Source organism: Ovis canadensis, chromosome 9 (assembly GCF_042477335.2).
Source record: "Ovis canadensis isolate MfBH-ARS-UI-01 breed Bighorn chromosome 9, ARS-UI_OviCan_v2, whole genome shotgun sequence".
Taxonomy (NCBI): domain Eukaryota; kingdom Metazoa; phylum Chordata; class Mammalia; order Artiodactyla; family Bovidae; genus Ovis; species Ovis canadensis.
Genome location: NC_091253.1, coordinates 23,999,507 through 24,013,796, shown reverse-complemented (window position 1 = coordinate 24,013,796; position 14,290 = coordinate 23,999,507). Strand labels below are relative to the sequence as shown.

General features: G+C 65.1%; 1 protein-coding gene and 1 long non-coding RNA gene across 2 annotated transcripts in view; one reads left to right on the top strand and one right to left on the bottom strand.

The window, feature by feature from the left end:
• The window catches only part of EPPK1 (epiplakin 1), a 16,359-nt gene extending 14,055 nt beyond the window's left edge, over positions 1–2,304 (bottom strand). The window contains exon 1 of the mRNA XM_069599537.1: positions 2,270–2,304. The gene's annotated coding sequence lies outside the window, so the exon portion shown is untranslated. The remainder of the gene's footprint in view (positions 1–2,269) is intronic.
• Positions 1,632–14,290, top strand: LOC138445684 (uncharacterized). Its single transcript, XR_011258954.1, has 2 exons — positions 1,632–1,793; positions 12,362–14,290. It is a non-coding gene; the product is annotated as an uncharacterized lncRNA (long non-coding RNA).

Genomic DNA, 14,290 nt, shown 5'->3' with positions numbered 1-14,290 from the left:
CACAGGGAGGGCCGGCTGAGGGGGCTCCGTGGTAGGGGGCTCTGAAGGCTCCGAGCTGCCCCAGCTCACAGGCGGGGTGCCACGCAGGTCCAGGAACCAGCGATGTGCAAGAAGGGTGACCCCCCAGCAGGGGAGAGGACCTCGCCACGGGAGGAGGGGCTGTAAGGCAGTGCTGGGCCCCAGTGCTGCAGGGAGCTCCTCCCAGCCCATCTGGCAGCAAAGGCCGTGGCCAGAGAGGGAGACTCAGGGACAAGGGTGAGGGTGGGCAAGGGGAGCAGGAGTGGGTCAGCGAGAGGAGACCGCGTGCCCCATGCCCTGGCCCAACCTACAGTGGCAGCAGGGGCCGGGATTGGTCCTCCACCTCCTACACGGCTCCCCAGGACGAGGAGTATGGCGCCTGGGCAGCAGGGTTCAAGTACATGGTGTGACCAGGTGCCCTCCTCTTTCCAGCACCATGGCCAGCCTGTCCCCTTGCCCCCAGCCTCCTCGCCTCCCACCCCAGGAGCCCTCTGAGGCCGATCCCTGAGCCTGTCATACTGCCGGGAGCCCTGCTGCCCACTTGACCGGGGTCTGGCCCGCTTCCCCTGTACCGTGTGTCTCGCGCTGAGGCTGGCTTCAGACACTGCGCTAGCCAGAGGGGCCCGGGAAACAGGGCTACAGGCAGCCAGAGCCGCGCCTGTCAGCTGCCATCCAGCAGGGACCAGGGTGGGAAGGAAGGGGGCACCTCACCACCGGCAAACAGGGGAGGGTTTCTGGGCCACAGGGTCAGGGGGCAGCCGGGTGGGCCCTGCAGGCGGTGCTGTCAGGGGAGCGCCAGCACCTGGAAAGGAGGCCCAGAGGAGCAAGGGGACATCAGAGCACAGGGGCGGCTCTGGGAGGGAGGGGGCTGCGACCTGCTGGGCACGGGGTCAGTCAGGCAGCTGGGTAACTGCAGCTGGGCCAAGGCCTGCTTGGCCATCAGTGACCTTGGGGCTGGTTCGAGCCCCCAGGTCCCTGATCAGGCAGGATGTGAGGAGTGGTCTGGGACTGGGGGCCTGGAGTCTGAAGTGGGGATCTTGGGGAAGCAGCTGGACGAGGGGTCTGGCGCTCAAGAGAGACAGATCTGGGTGCGTGAGGGGTGTCCGGGGCCTCAGGCAGACCAGTCTCAGCTGTCCTGGGGCGGTGGTCACCAGAGAAGTGGTGGCAGAAGGCCTGGGTGGCCTTGCAGCTGGGGGAGGGGCCAATAGAGTCCCAGCGCTGGAGGGGGAATCTGAGAAGGACCCCTTCAGGGGCCCCAGGGGACAAGAAGTGGGAGGACAATTCCTGAGGAGGGTGGGGACACGTTGCTAAGGGTGGTGCCCGCCCCCCAGGGCAGCACACCAGTCTGGGCTGGGGTTGCAGACGGGCTCGCTGGCTGTCCTCCTGAACCTGGGAAGGTTTAGTTGCTCAGTCATGTCTGACTCTTTTGCGACCCCATGGACTGTAGCCCACCAGGCTCCTCTGACCATGGGATTCTCCAGACAAGAATACTGGAGTGGGCTGCCTTTTCCTTCTCCAGAACCTGATAAGAGAACCAAATGGCCAGGTGCCCTGGGCTGGCACAGGAGGCAGTGACCTTGGCCTTTGGCCCGCAGGAGCAGCAGAGCCCGCCCACCTGCACTGGGTGCAGGGAGCAGAGATCAGCGGCCAGACGGAAGCCTGGCAGGGAGGCAGCGGCACAACACACCCACCCCCGCCCGCCAGGAGCCTGGGGCTGGCCCCACGCAGGGGTCCCTGTGCCCACTCTTCCCAATGGCAGGGAGCTCCCTCCAAGGGTAAGTGCTGGCTTCCCTCACCCAGCACCGGGCCAGAAGCCCGTCCACCCTGTCAGTTTGTCAACCCGACCGCAAAGCAGGGCCCACGGACTGGCTCCAGCTGCAAACGCCCCCAGCCCTGCAAGGCAGGGGCCGGGCAGGAGGAACCGGACCTGCAGGGCCCCACCCAGGCGCGCACCCGTCCGGCCCCGGAAACCGCGGGGCAGGCGAGACCCCTGCCCGGCGGGCCAAGTCTCCCACACCCATGCGGGGAACCTCAGCTTTCCCACCTGCGCCCCCAGCGCAGGGACAAGGAGCGGGGGGGGGGGCCGACGGGCGGGACCCCGCCCACCAGGGCTAGTTGGGAGGGAGCCAGGCCTCAGCGCTCTGCTCTCCCAGATCCTGACCTCCCGGCCACCTCCAAGCTCATCGCGCCCCCACCCCAGCCCCTGCAGGCCGGGGCGAGAGCCCCCCTAGGCGTGTGAGTGCGGCCCCACCTGCCCGGACGGCGCCGCAGCGTTCAGCTTGCTCGCAGTCCTTCAGCTCGCCGGGGTGCCCGCGCCGGGCGCCTCCCGCTTTAAACCCGCGCAGGCCCCGCCCCCGGCTGCCCCGCCCTGGTCTGGGGGCGGCGAGGGACACGCGGGGCTTCCCTCGGGCGGGGGCTCCCTTGGGCGTGATGCGGGCCTGGAGTCCCGCGCGGGGCTGGCCGACGCCCCCACGGGCGCTCCAGCCCGCCGCGGCCTGAGGGCGTCCTCGGTGCGGAGGGGGCGGCTGCCGCGCAGCCCCTTTCGACCCCTCCCCTGGAGTCACGGCGGAGGAACGCAGCGGCAGCAGCGAGCAGGGTGCGCCGCCCGGACGGCCTTTGAATGGCATTTGCAAGGGAAATGCGGCCCCGCCGGCCGTGCGGGCGGTTTCGCTTCACGAACGTGACTTCGTTGCCCGCGGCGGACCATGCGGCCAGCGCCCTCCGGTCCGCGTCCTCCTGCGCGCCAGGTCCTGTGCCCCGCCCTGGGGCCCTCCTCCTGCGCCGCTGCGGAGAACCCGGGCCGCCTCCGTGACTGAGTGGCTTCCCCTCGACCAAGGAAGGGATGAGGTCTGTGTGGCCAGCGGATTTCCAGTCTGTCCGGAACCGACAGGCCTTGCGCCGTGGGTCCAGCCCCCAGCCTGGGCTCAGAGCAGGTGCCCCCTGTCCCAGCACACACCCCTGGGGCAGGGGCTCCGGGAGGTGCAAAGGATGGAGGCCCAGAGTCTGGCGGGCACAACTCCCAGGACAGGAGCCAGTCATGGAGCTTACGGCTGGTTCTCCCCTTTGCTGCCCAGAGGTCCCCGATGGATGGGGTGGAGCCAAGACCTGTGACCTGTCCTACTCTGTCCTGCGTCTCTCTCCTGCCCTAGCCGCTCTTGACCAGGGCCACCCAGCTGCCTCCAGCACAGACCACCGAGGCACTTCGGGACACTGGCAGGGTGGGGGCCAGGCTTCCAGGGTGGAGGGTGCAGGGCGGCTCCCGGGGCTCTGCCCTCACTGCCGGCCCAGGCCCTCACTCACACTTACTCACCCAGGCTTCCGGGACCCAGTGCTGACCTTTGGCCGCCTGTGTCCTGGTCCCAGTCGTCCTTCCGCTGGCCCCTGAGGAGGCCTGACCTGGCCTCCCCCGTGAGCTCCGGCTGGGCCCCGTCCCCTAGGACGTGTCAGGCCAGCTGCCTTCAGCTCCGGGCCTGCTCACTGGACTCCAGGACCCTGTCCACGATGTCCGCTGGGAAGTGAGCCCAAGCTGGCCTGTGGCCGGACCTTCCTGGGGCCCCGCCATCGCAGGCCACCTTGCTGCCAGGCCAGGAAGCCCACGAGTGTGCCAGCTCCTCGCTGTGGGCAGGAGGGTGAGGCTGCCAGGCTTGGGTCTCTCCCTGTGCCCCAGGGGCAGAGGCTGGGGGCAAGCTGCACGTGTTCACCCCGCCCAGCCTCGACCACCAGTCCTTGTCCCTCTGGCTCTTCTCCCCCTAGGGGCCTCCAGTTCACATCTTCCTGGGACCCTCCTGGCCCGGGTCCCTGTCTTGCTCCTGAAGCCCTCGGGCTGCCTCTGATCAGGGCCCCTCAGAGCCAGTGCCTTCCATGGAGCTGTGGTCCAGGGTTTCAGCCCTGTAGCCCCCAGACCTAGGCTTGCCGACACAGCAGGGAGGGGCCTCGGGGAACTGAGGTGGGGTGGGGGTGTCAGGAGGCCAAGGAGGTGGCCCCGGGCCCAATCCCGTCCCTGGCACCCGGAGCCTCTCAAGAGGTGTGCCTAGCCCCACAGCCCCCACCCCTTCCCAGAGCAGCTGCAGGTCAGAGGGCATAGATCACGGAGGGGTCTGAAGACATCTGAGTGTCACCACGCTGCTCTGACCCCAGTCCACTGGAAGGTCGCCATGAGGGCCACAGTCCTGGCCTCGGGTCCCCTCTGGCACCTCCCCAAAGTGTGCAGCTCCTATGGGGAGCCTTGTCGTCAGAGCAGTCACGTGACCTGCCAGCCTCTGAGACGCCCCACTGTCCTGTCCCCCTGGTACCTGCCCCCGTCCTGTGCTGGATGCTGGCCCCTCATCAGCAAGGGGGGCATGACACAGGCTGGGCCAGGTGGCAGCACTGTGCCCGGTGCTCAGCACAGGGAAGGAGAGGCCAGCAGGGGTCATGCCTACTGTGGGTCGCATTGTGTCCCCCTAAATTCATATATTGAAGTCCTAACCCTGAATCCCCCATATTGGGAATTACCGACATTACAGATGAGGTTAGTTAGGTGAGGCGTGCTGGAGTCGGATGGGCCCTTAGGGTCCCTGTAGGAGCACAGATTAGGACACACAGACACACTTGTACATACACGCACACGCATGCACACACACCCAGAGGTGATGTGAACACACAGGAGAAGACACCCTGGGAATGGAGAGGACCCTGGAGCGGAGCGGACTTGCACTCACAGCCCTGAGACTAGCTCCGGTCCCGGCCTCCAGAGCTGAGAGTCAGTAGGTTCTCTTGTTTAAGCCACAGGCCAGTGAAGCTGGGTCCTGGCTGCCGGTGCAAACAGAGACGGTTCGTAGTCTGAGAACTCAGCCAGGTAGAGCAAGTGAAGAAAGGGCTCTGGGATTTCAGGGCAGGAGGAAAACCTTGAAGCTACCTTGGGCAAGCCCTGGTTTCTCCCCTCTTCAGTATCGGTGGGTCGAGGGAAGGGGTGGTGTTGAACGAAGGCAGAGCCAGGGCGGGGAACCCACTCCGGACGCCCAGGCCGGGCTGTGAGGTTGCGTTAGCCTAGGAGAGACACCCAAGCTACACTTGAGAGCTAGATGTCCTCATGCTACTGCTAAGTCACTTGGTCGTGTTCAACTGTTTGCGACCCCGTGGCCTCCAGCCCACCAGGCTCCTTTGTCCATGGGATTCTGCGGGCAAGAATACTGGAGTGGCTAGCCATGCCCTCCTCCAGGGGATCCTCCCGACTCAGGGATTGAACCCACATCTCTTGCCTCTTATATCTCCTGCATTGATAGGCGTTTTGTTTTGTTTTGTTTTTTTACCACTAGCCCCTCCCTGGGAAGCCCAGATATCTTGTCTTTATGTTTTGTTCCACATGTGTTTTTTCTCTCTAATAACTGTGTACACAGAAGTCATAAATAGCAACACTGTGGTCTGCATCAGGAGCTCTGCTGGACAGAGGAGGGACGATGTGCCCAGATTGCCGGGGCCTCTCTGTCCCCGCCCCCCCAACACGGTTCAGAGGTTGGACAGTGCTGTCCCCAGAGGCACTGTCCTTGGCTGGCCAGACGCACCCAGGGATGGCCCGCCTGTGCCTCTGGCCAGGACCCCACTGGGAGAGCAGGGAAGGCTTGTCACAGGGACTTGGGGTTGTGTGGCAGGTGGGAGCCCCATCTAAACACAGCCACAGAAACCTCTGCGGTCAACTTGCTGCCAGCTTTCCTGTCTAGACAGCCCTCCTCCCTGGCAGACAGCGCCCCAGCCTGGCAGGAGCCCCCAAGTTGTCCAGCTTCCCTGGGGTCGCCCTCTCCTCCCATAGGATGCCATGGCCAGCCCCCATCCTCCCAGCCCCTGAGGCCCCTGCAAAGCTTGGGCCCCATGGACCGCAGGTCAGAGCCCTCCTCACTGGCCGCCAGCTCCACCGGCCAGAGCTGCCTCGTGTGGCCTTGGGCGTGGGGTCCTGCTCCTGAGCCTCTGACCGGCAGCCCCAGAGGCGCCACCTCTGCCTGGAACAGAGGCAGGACCACCCTGACATGCGGGCTTGGGCACACACCCTGCCTTCCCTCAGGCACCTGGGCACCCACCCCCACCCCTAGCCCGCCTGCAGGGCCCTCGCCAGGCCATCTGCCCTGGCCACAGTGCCCTCGCCCACGCCCACCAAGTCCTGTGTCCCTCACCCCGCCCACCCTGGACCCACCCTGGCAGGCACCTCAGAGCCCTCAAGCCCCAGCCGGTTCCCCACGGCTCAGCCGGGAGCCTCTCGCCTGGCCAGCAGCACCGGGAGTGCACCGAGGGCCTCCCTGAGACTCTGAGGCCCACGGGGTTGAGCCCCGACCTGGGGACTGAGAGGGCGGTCCCCCCCCCACCCCCCCAGGGCCTCACCCAGCCTCCATCCGCGGGCTCGGAGGCTCCTGCAGCCTCACTTCCACCTGCAGAGCCTACTCCCCACCTGCCACCCAGGTCTGCAGGCCATTGCTGTGGGCCGGGGCACAGTGCAAGTCTCAGGAGGCCCGGGGGTCCCAGAGTGCTCCCCCCCCACCCCGGCCCGCAGACCTGAACCTCCTGCTCCCCCAGCTGGGTGGCTCGGGTGCCGGAGGTGCCAGTGAGGCGTGCGGCTCTCCCCGCTGTCCAGCCAGCTGCAGGCAGCATCTAGGGGCCCGGGGATGCCGGGGATGGGAACGCATTTTGTCCCAGCTCTAGGCAGCGGGGATGTGGGTGACCTGTACCCTACCCGAGCCACTGCCCTCACACCAGGGCCCACCCCACAGACCCAATCACCTTTGTCCCCTCCAAGGCCTGGTGCCTCCACCAGGCCCGGGAGGCCCCTGGAGGAAGCAGGGCTGCTCACCTCCCCAGGTGGCCCAGGCTTGAGCGGGGGTTTCACAGGGACAGGCCTGTAGGAGCACCGAGGGCAGCTCTGCTGTGGCGAGGCTAGGGGCCCGCGATAGGGCGGAGCCCTGAGGCTCACCCCGCCCTCTCCCTGCCCCTGCGTGGGGGGCCAGGGCCCGGATCTCGCCTGAGGGCCCCTCGGGGGTCACTGCCGGCAGCTCCCACAGCCCCACGGCCCCGAGTGTACCTGCCCCGTTTGCCCTCCGGCCCAGGGGAGACAGCAGCAGTCCCAGCTGTCCTGCCAGCCACCTGTTGCCTGGGAAATGGGAAGCAGGCCTCAGCCATGCGGGGTGGGGGGCTGGGGAAGGGGCTGCAGCCCTACAGCTGCACCATGCCCCCCTCAGTCACCTGCACAGTGGGGGAGTCGGGGGGCTGTCACTACCCACCCAGGCTGTGTGGGGTGAGGGGGGCTGCTGCTGGAGATGGTGCCAAGCCTGCCCTGGGGGTCGGTGTAAACAGGGGAGGGCAGGGCACATGCTTCGGGGAGCCCCCCTCCTGTGGGATCGGCGAGCCGCTCCTGTATTCTCCCCGCCCCCACCCCCGCAGAGGGCCCTCCTGCCGCAGACCCTGGACCCTGGGCGGCATCTTCCCACTACCTCACGGGCCCGCCCTCCGCCTCCGGTCCCCCACCCTCAGGGCCTGGACCCCGCCCCCCATGGCTCCCCACACCCAACACTGGTGGGTCTTGCTTCCAGGAACCACACACCTTGGCCACACCCGGACGGGGGCAGGAGCCCTGCCTCCGGCCTGGAAACCCTGCATGGGGCAACGCCCAGCAGAGGGGCCCAGGGTCCTGCGGGTTCACAGTTTTCTGACATGCATTGCGGTGGGTGGTCTGGTGGGCACCGCATTCCTTCATTCACCTGGCTCGTCCTTCTCCCCAGCACTGGCCTCTACTAAGGGGTGGGTGCTGTGTCTAGCAGACATGCCAGGACTTTCCCATGTCCATGCCGAGCTGGGCTGTGATCTCCCAGGAACAGCTTCCCTGGGGAGGAGGTGCCAGAGGTCAGGTCTGCAAAGGAGGGGACCCAGGCTTTGGGGAGCCCAGGGGAGCAGTCAGGCCCTGCCTGTGCCCCCTGGCCTGCTCCTGCCCAAGCCTGTTTTCTCCACGGGGTTTGTGCTGCTGTTGCCCTGGGAACTTTCCATCAGAGAATGTTGGGTGGGGTGGGCAGGCAGGCCGGGGCAGGCTGATGGACGCGCCGTGAGCGGACCAGTGCCAGGCGTCTCCCGGGAGGGGCTTGTCCACCCCACACTCAGCACAGCCCACCCTGCAGGCCCGGGCCACGTGACAGCTTTGGGGGCTGGAAGGGTGTTCCCGTCTCCCCTGTAGCTGGCAGGGTGTTCTCGTAGGACCCAGGGGTCCCCAGATGCCCACCTGTTCTCTAGGTCTCACTCCATTCGCCTCACCCTTCCCCGGGCCCCCACAGGGAAGGGGTGAGTGCCTAGGTCCGGATGTGTCCCCCATCAGCCTCTGGTCCAGCTGGCCTGGGGCCCATGTCAGAGTTGGGAGGCTGGGGGGCCCAGGAAGAACTCAGAGCAGATTTAGGGAAACCTCCAGCCTTTCCCACGGGGCGCCTAGGGCCGAGGTCCTGGTCTGACGTGCACTCCTGCTGCCAGGCCAGCAGCCGCCACCCAGCAGCCTGAGACAGCCTCACCCACCCTCCGTTGTGTTCTCCCAACACGCAGCGGCCAAGCGATGTGGGCGATCGGGACGGACAGTGGCGGCAGAGGCCCTGGCCCAGGTGCCCCAACACTGGGCATCCACTCGGCCGACTCAGCTTGCTGGAGCCCACGGCCACGCGTGCCTGCTGTCTGTCCATCCCAGGGCTCCTTCTCAGTTCCGTGCCTGGGACTTTGCCCCCCTCCACCATACACACACACACAGACACACTTTGCAAACACTGGGGCCCCTGCTCACCCGACCTGGCCCCCCAGAAAGGGGTGGGGTCCCAGGAGGGGCAGGGAGAGGGCTCTGTGGCCTCACCGAGGCCCCACTCTCCAAGACGGTGCTGAGCCAGAGGGCAGGTGCCAACTAAGCCAGACTCGACCTCCAGACCAGTCCGGTCACACCAGGCCTCACAGCGGAGCTCTGGCCATCGTCAGGGTGGACCAAACCGGTGAACACTCTGCATCATGTCCCGAGTGGCGACAGGCCCAAGTCAGCCTGGGCTGGCCCGAGGTGGGCCTGGTCAGAGCGCCGTGAACAGGCGAGCTTTGGCAGGGTAGCACCTGGGGTGGCTGGGTGCCTGGAGCGGGCGGTGAGCAAGGAGGGCCAAGAGGGACCAAGGGTAGGGCCCTTGCCTCCACCTGGTCTGGGCGGGACATCGTCCCTCCAGTGCCCAAGGCCCTTCCCAGTCTGGCGGCTCTGAGCCCCTGCAGGTGGGCTGGGATGAGGGTGCGGGGCCTCCCTTGGGGGAACTGATTGAGGCAGAGGCCTGTCTGCCACCTTCCTATTTCCAGGGCTCATACAGTGAAAGAGGCTTCTCCTGCTCAGACACAGATTCACCCAGGAGAAGGCAGAGCTAGGGTCCTGGGCTGTCACTCTCGAGTACGTGTGTGTGTGTGTGTGTGTGCTGCGTCTGACAGCCCTGAGCACGAGGGGGACCCTGAGGCCCGAGAGAGGGCGGCCATGTGCTGGGCGTGTGCTGGGGGCCCCCGAGCTCGGACCAGGTCTGGGAAGAGGCCCGGTAGACCCTGGAGCGACAGGCAGAGCTTGTCTGTATGGGTCACCAGAAACAGTGAACTGGGGGGCAGTCTCCACTGGGCCAGGCCTGGGCCCCTCTCTCCCAACCTGGCTGCCCCGGAGGGAAAAGCAGGGGAAAGGAAGCCACTTGCTTCTTCCCTGAAGCCTGAGTCGCCCGGGTGTTGAACAGCTTCGAGAAGCTTTGGCCGGCCTCTGGCCTCACTCCCGCGCAGCCTCCTTGGCCGGACCCTGTCCGCCGTCGGTCCCCTTGGCCCAGTATCACACTACTTAACCCATTTGCCCCCTACTGGGCAGGGCTGATCACCTGCGCCCCCAGGGAAGTGGCCCGTGTATCTCAGGCCACTTTGAAAGCCCAATCCCTATACCAGTTTCTCATCCTCGGACTTTGCTCAGGTGGCTGTGACACAACGCTTCAGAAGGTGCTTTCGCCAGAAAAGAGGCCGTGCCATCCCATGTGCAGAGCGGCCGGGGCAGCAGGCCTTCAGGTGCAGCTTGATCCAGGTGTCAGTCCGCCGCACACGCTCTCTCCCTTTCTCAGCTTTACTTCCCGCTCTTTGGCTCAGCTCACGGGGCATACGTGGCCCAGGTGGCCGCCTGGGCTCACGTCTCAGAGGAGGGGAAAGAAACCCAGTCCTCTTTCTTCTGGAAGCTCCAGAGAGTCACACTGGCTTCACTAACTATCACTGGCTTACCCGCTATTATGAGTTGAATTGTGCCCCCTCAGAAAGGTATGTTGAAACCCTAGTCCAGTACCTGCAGATCTGACCTTATTTGGAAGTGGGTTTTTGCAGTCAATGCGATCAAGCTAAGATGAGGTCATCAGGGTGGGCCGCAATCCAACCGCCTGAAGCGCAGGTAGGGAGCCACATGGACAGGCCACGTGAGGGGCAGACACCCGGGACACAGCAGCCGGGACTGCAGGGGCGTCCCTGCAGGCAGACAGCAAACCAACCGCTGGAAGAGGCCAGGAAGGGATCAGAGGTCCAGACAGAGGTGGCCTTGCTGACCCCACGGCTTCCGGCCCCAGCCTCCAGGACTAGGAGTCCTTCCCGGTTACTCCCAGCAGCCTGCTTTGTGGGCCTTTGTTTTGGTGGCCCCAAGGGAGCTGGTCCATCCTGAGCCAGCATACCGGATACCCGGCCAGAAGGTGGGAGAGGGGAGGCCCCCAGCAGGGGACAGGAGTGTGCTGACCTGGCACAGGAGGCTGACCCAGACATGGGCAGGACCCCGAGGGCGGAGCCGTGGAAGGGGCGCCACAACTCAAGTCTGGGGGTGGGGTTCAAGGTTACAGATGAGGTCACAGGCCCACACTGTTACACGTCTCGCACACCTATTTTGTGGCTCAAGTCCTACCGGTTAGACGACTACAGTTACAAAACCTCAGAGGCTTCTTGAGGCTTCAGAGAGCAGAGGACACCACTAGAGAGTCCAAATCCACATTTGTGTGATCAGACAGCGAGGCCGGCAGGCCCCCGGCACGTCCACATGCTTCCAGGGCGCCCTGCTGTCCTGCGCCGGGGCCAGTCTCCACCAGGCTCCCACGGGCGGTCCTCTGCCTTGCTCGCTGTATCCCCCCGCCTTCTGCTTCTCCCATGGCCTGGCACCTGCTGCCCCATGTGCCCACATGCCCCTCGTTACCCTCCCTCCACCCTCTGGATGGGGCCAGCAGGGGGCTACTGCCCACCACCTCAGCCTTGTGACACAGGACTCCTGTGAGGCCTGCACAGCCAGACCCCAGGGTCCCGGGACCCCGTGGGCCTGAGGCAGGAGGGGAGACTGCCCACTGGAGGCGGGACATGAGCTGCCCTTCATCCCAAGAAAATGCCAAGTGCTTGGAGGCCTTTCCTGGGGTCCAGAGCGCTGCCTGCTGAGATGATTTCAAACCAAGGTGCTCACGTCACGGCCAAGGAGGAACTGCACTGGCCCCCCGCAGGGGCCCAGCGGCAGCCCCCAGAGGCACAGCCCAGGCACAGCTCAGGGTCACAGTCGCTGAAGTGGGAGCTGCCCTTGGGGATGGGGTGGGCCTCGAGCCCGTAGCCCTGGTGCCCAAGATGCTGTGGCCCCAGTGTGGGGAGCAGGGGTTGTGCAGGCAGAGGTGGCAGCACCCGGGCCCTCTCTGCCTCGCTCTGCACCCTGGCCCCAGAGGCTCCCTCCACATGCAGCAGGTGTCTGGCCCGGCCAGAGCTGCCAGGCGGCCCCAGTGGCTCCAGGCTCCGCGTGGCAGTGGACCGGCAGGCGCTCTGTCCAGCTGTCGACCTGCCCGCCACAGAGTTTGGGGCGCCACTCTGAGGACTTGGGTGTTGGGACTCTGTGCATGCGCAGCCAGCTCACCCGCCCCCAGGACCAGGCCTGAGCCCTGGGCAGCAAGCGGGCAGCAGACGGGAGGTGGGAGGAGGAGGAGGCTCGGGGCCAGCTGGGGCCTCTCGAGGGCCTTTCTCTTTCTCTGGAAATCAGAGCAGCCCCGGTCCAGCTCCGGTCCTGAGTGGGCAGTGGGCAGCCTGCATGTGGGGAGCGAGTGGACCTGAGCCAGAGAGCGGCCTCTTCCCTCGGACCTCACCATGAGGGGTCTCCTGGCCACTGGGCACGCATGTGGCCCATGCGCACAGACACATAAGTCCCGAGGGTTGGCGGGGGTCCACCTGATGCCCCCAGCTCTGGCGAGCCCTGGGCAGACCTCGCTGCCCCTGAGCGCCCTGCAGGAGGCACCTAGCACCCTGCCCGTCCCTGGGCTGTGCCCTCTGCCCCGCCCCCACTGTCTCTCTTGGTTTCTCTTCTTGACAGACTGCTCTCACCCAGATCCCCACCTCGGACTCTCTTCCCAGAAGCCCAGCCCAGGGCCCAAGTCTCCTCCTCACGTGGGCACACGTGTGGACACACAGGTGGCAGCCGGTGCGACACAGCCGTTCTCGAGGAAGAGCCTGTCGCTTTCGTAGCAGTTTGGTCAAAGTCTGTCCCCTCCCTTGGGAGGCTCCATTGCATCCAGCACTGCGTCCCCAGAACCCACCATGGGTTCCCCGTGTGGAGGAGGGAACCCTCACTCCCGCCAGCCCTTCATGACATCACTCTCAGCTCGCGGATGGGCTTGGACGTCAGCTTCCCCGGGGCCTGAAAGATCTGGTCCCAGACGAGCAAAAGCATGAGACTGGAGGCCTCACAGCTACAAGAGGGCCTGCTGTGTCCCTGCCTGTCCCCTCCGGGGCCACCATGCTCTCACCTTCGCTCCCCCGTCTCTACAACTCAGTAGCCCTACCTCCCACCCCGTTATCCTCCCAACCAATTATTTTTTGCTTCCAGGGAGGGTCCAGTGTGGCCTTGGGAGGCACAGGGTGCAGGGCAGCAGGGCTCCCTCCCTCCCAAGGGGGTTGCCTGCCTCCCAGGACCTGGGCTGGATCAGCAGGCTCCTCCGGTACTGAGCAAGGGGTGGGGATGCTTCAGGCAGTGATGGGTCAGACCTCCCCTCCCACTGAGGTCAAAGCTAATGAAGAAATGAGACAGGCCTGGAGACATGGGGTCAAGACACCAGCTTCCAGCTACAAAACTGAGGCCGTGGCTTCATTCAGTTCCTGTCGCCTCCCTGAGCCCCAGCCCGCACTCAGCCCCACCCCTTCCCAACTGTGCTGGACAGGAAGGACACATGTGTGTCCAGAGGCTGCCCAGGCTGGTCTCCCCAGCCCCCATGGGTTGCCCACCCTCTGTCAGGTGGGCTGGCTGGAGTGCTGAGTGACCACAGAAGGGAGAGCCTACCTCTCGGGGGCTGAGTGGTGGTCAGCAGGTGGAATTCTGAGACAGTGGGCAGGAGAATGGTGACAGCCCCCAAAGGGACTCACCAAACTCGTGTCTCATAGGTTTGCCTGCTAGTATAACAGTTTATACACAGTAAGCGCTTATCTTTTCCCCTTCCCCGGAGGTCAGACCACGGGGGCCGGTGGAGGCTGGCGCACAGCTCCTCCAAGGCCCCAGGCTCCATCTGTGTTCCTGATCTGCCATTATTAGCCTTAGCGTCCATCCTCACAGACAGAGAAGAGGCTGCAGGGGCTCTAGCTGTCACACCTGCACACCAAGAAGGAAGAAGAGGAAGGCCAAGGGGCAAAAGGCCATCTCTTTCCAGCTGTATCTCTCCCGGGTGTGAGATGGAATAGCTCCAAGGGCAACTTGGCCGTCGTGAGCAAGGTCACAGGTGCACTCAGCTGTGAGCCTCGCGGACATACCTGCAGTCTCCAGCAACTTCACTCAGGGTTATTCAGTGCCAGGGCTTCCCAGGTGGTGCTAGTGGTAAAGAACTCGCCTGCCCATGCAGGAGACATAGATGTAGGTTCAATCAGGAAGATCCCTGGAGGAGGGCATGGCAACCCACTCCAGAATTCTTGCCTGGAGAATCCCCATGGACAGAGGAGCCTGGCGGGCTACAGTCCATGAAGCTGCAAAGAGTTTGACACGACTGAATGACTGAGCCTGCACACATGCATTCCGTGCCGCCTGGCTGGCGAGGGCAGGAGGTGTGGGGTGATTCCGACATCATCAGGGCTGATGAAGAGGCTGCCATCTATCCTCGCTGCCAAATACCAGGCAGCCGTGGGAAAGGCTTGGCGACGCCGTGTGGGCTGCAGGACCAGGAGGAGAAGGGCAAAGCAGCTGATGGGCCTGCTTTCTGTATGGGAAAGGGGCGTTGGCACTTTCTGGGACAGACGCAATAAATGATCGCAGACGGTG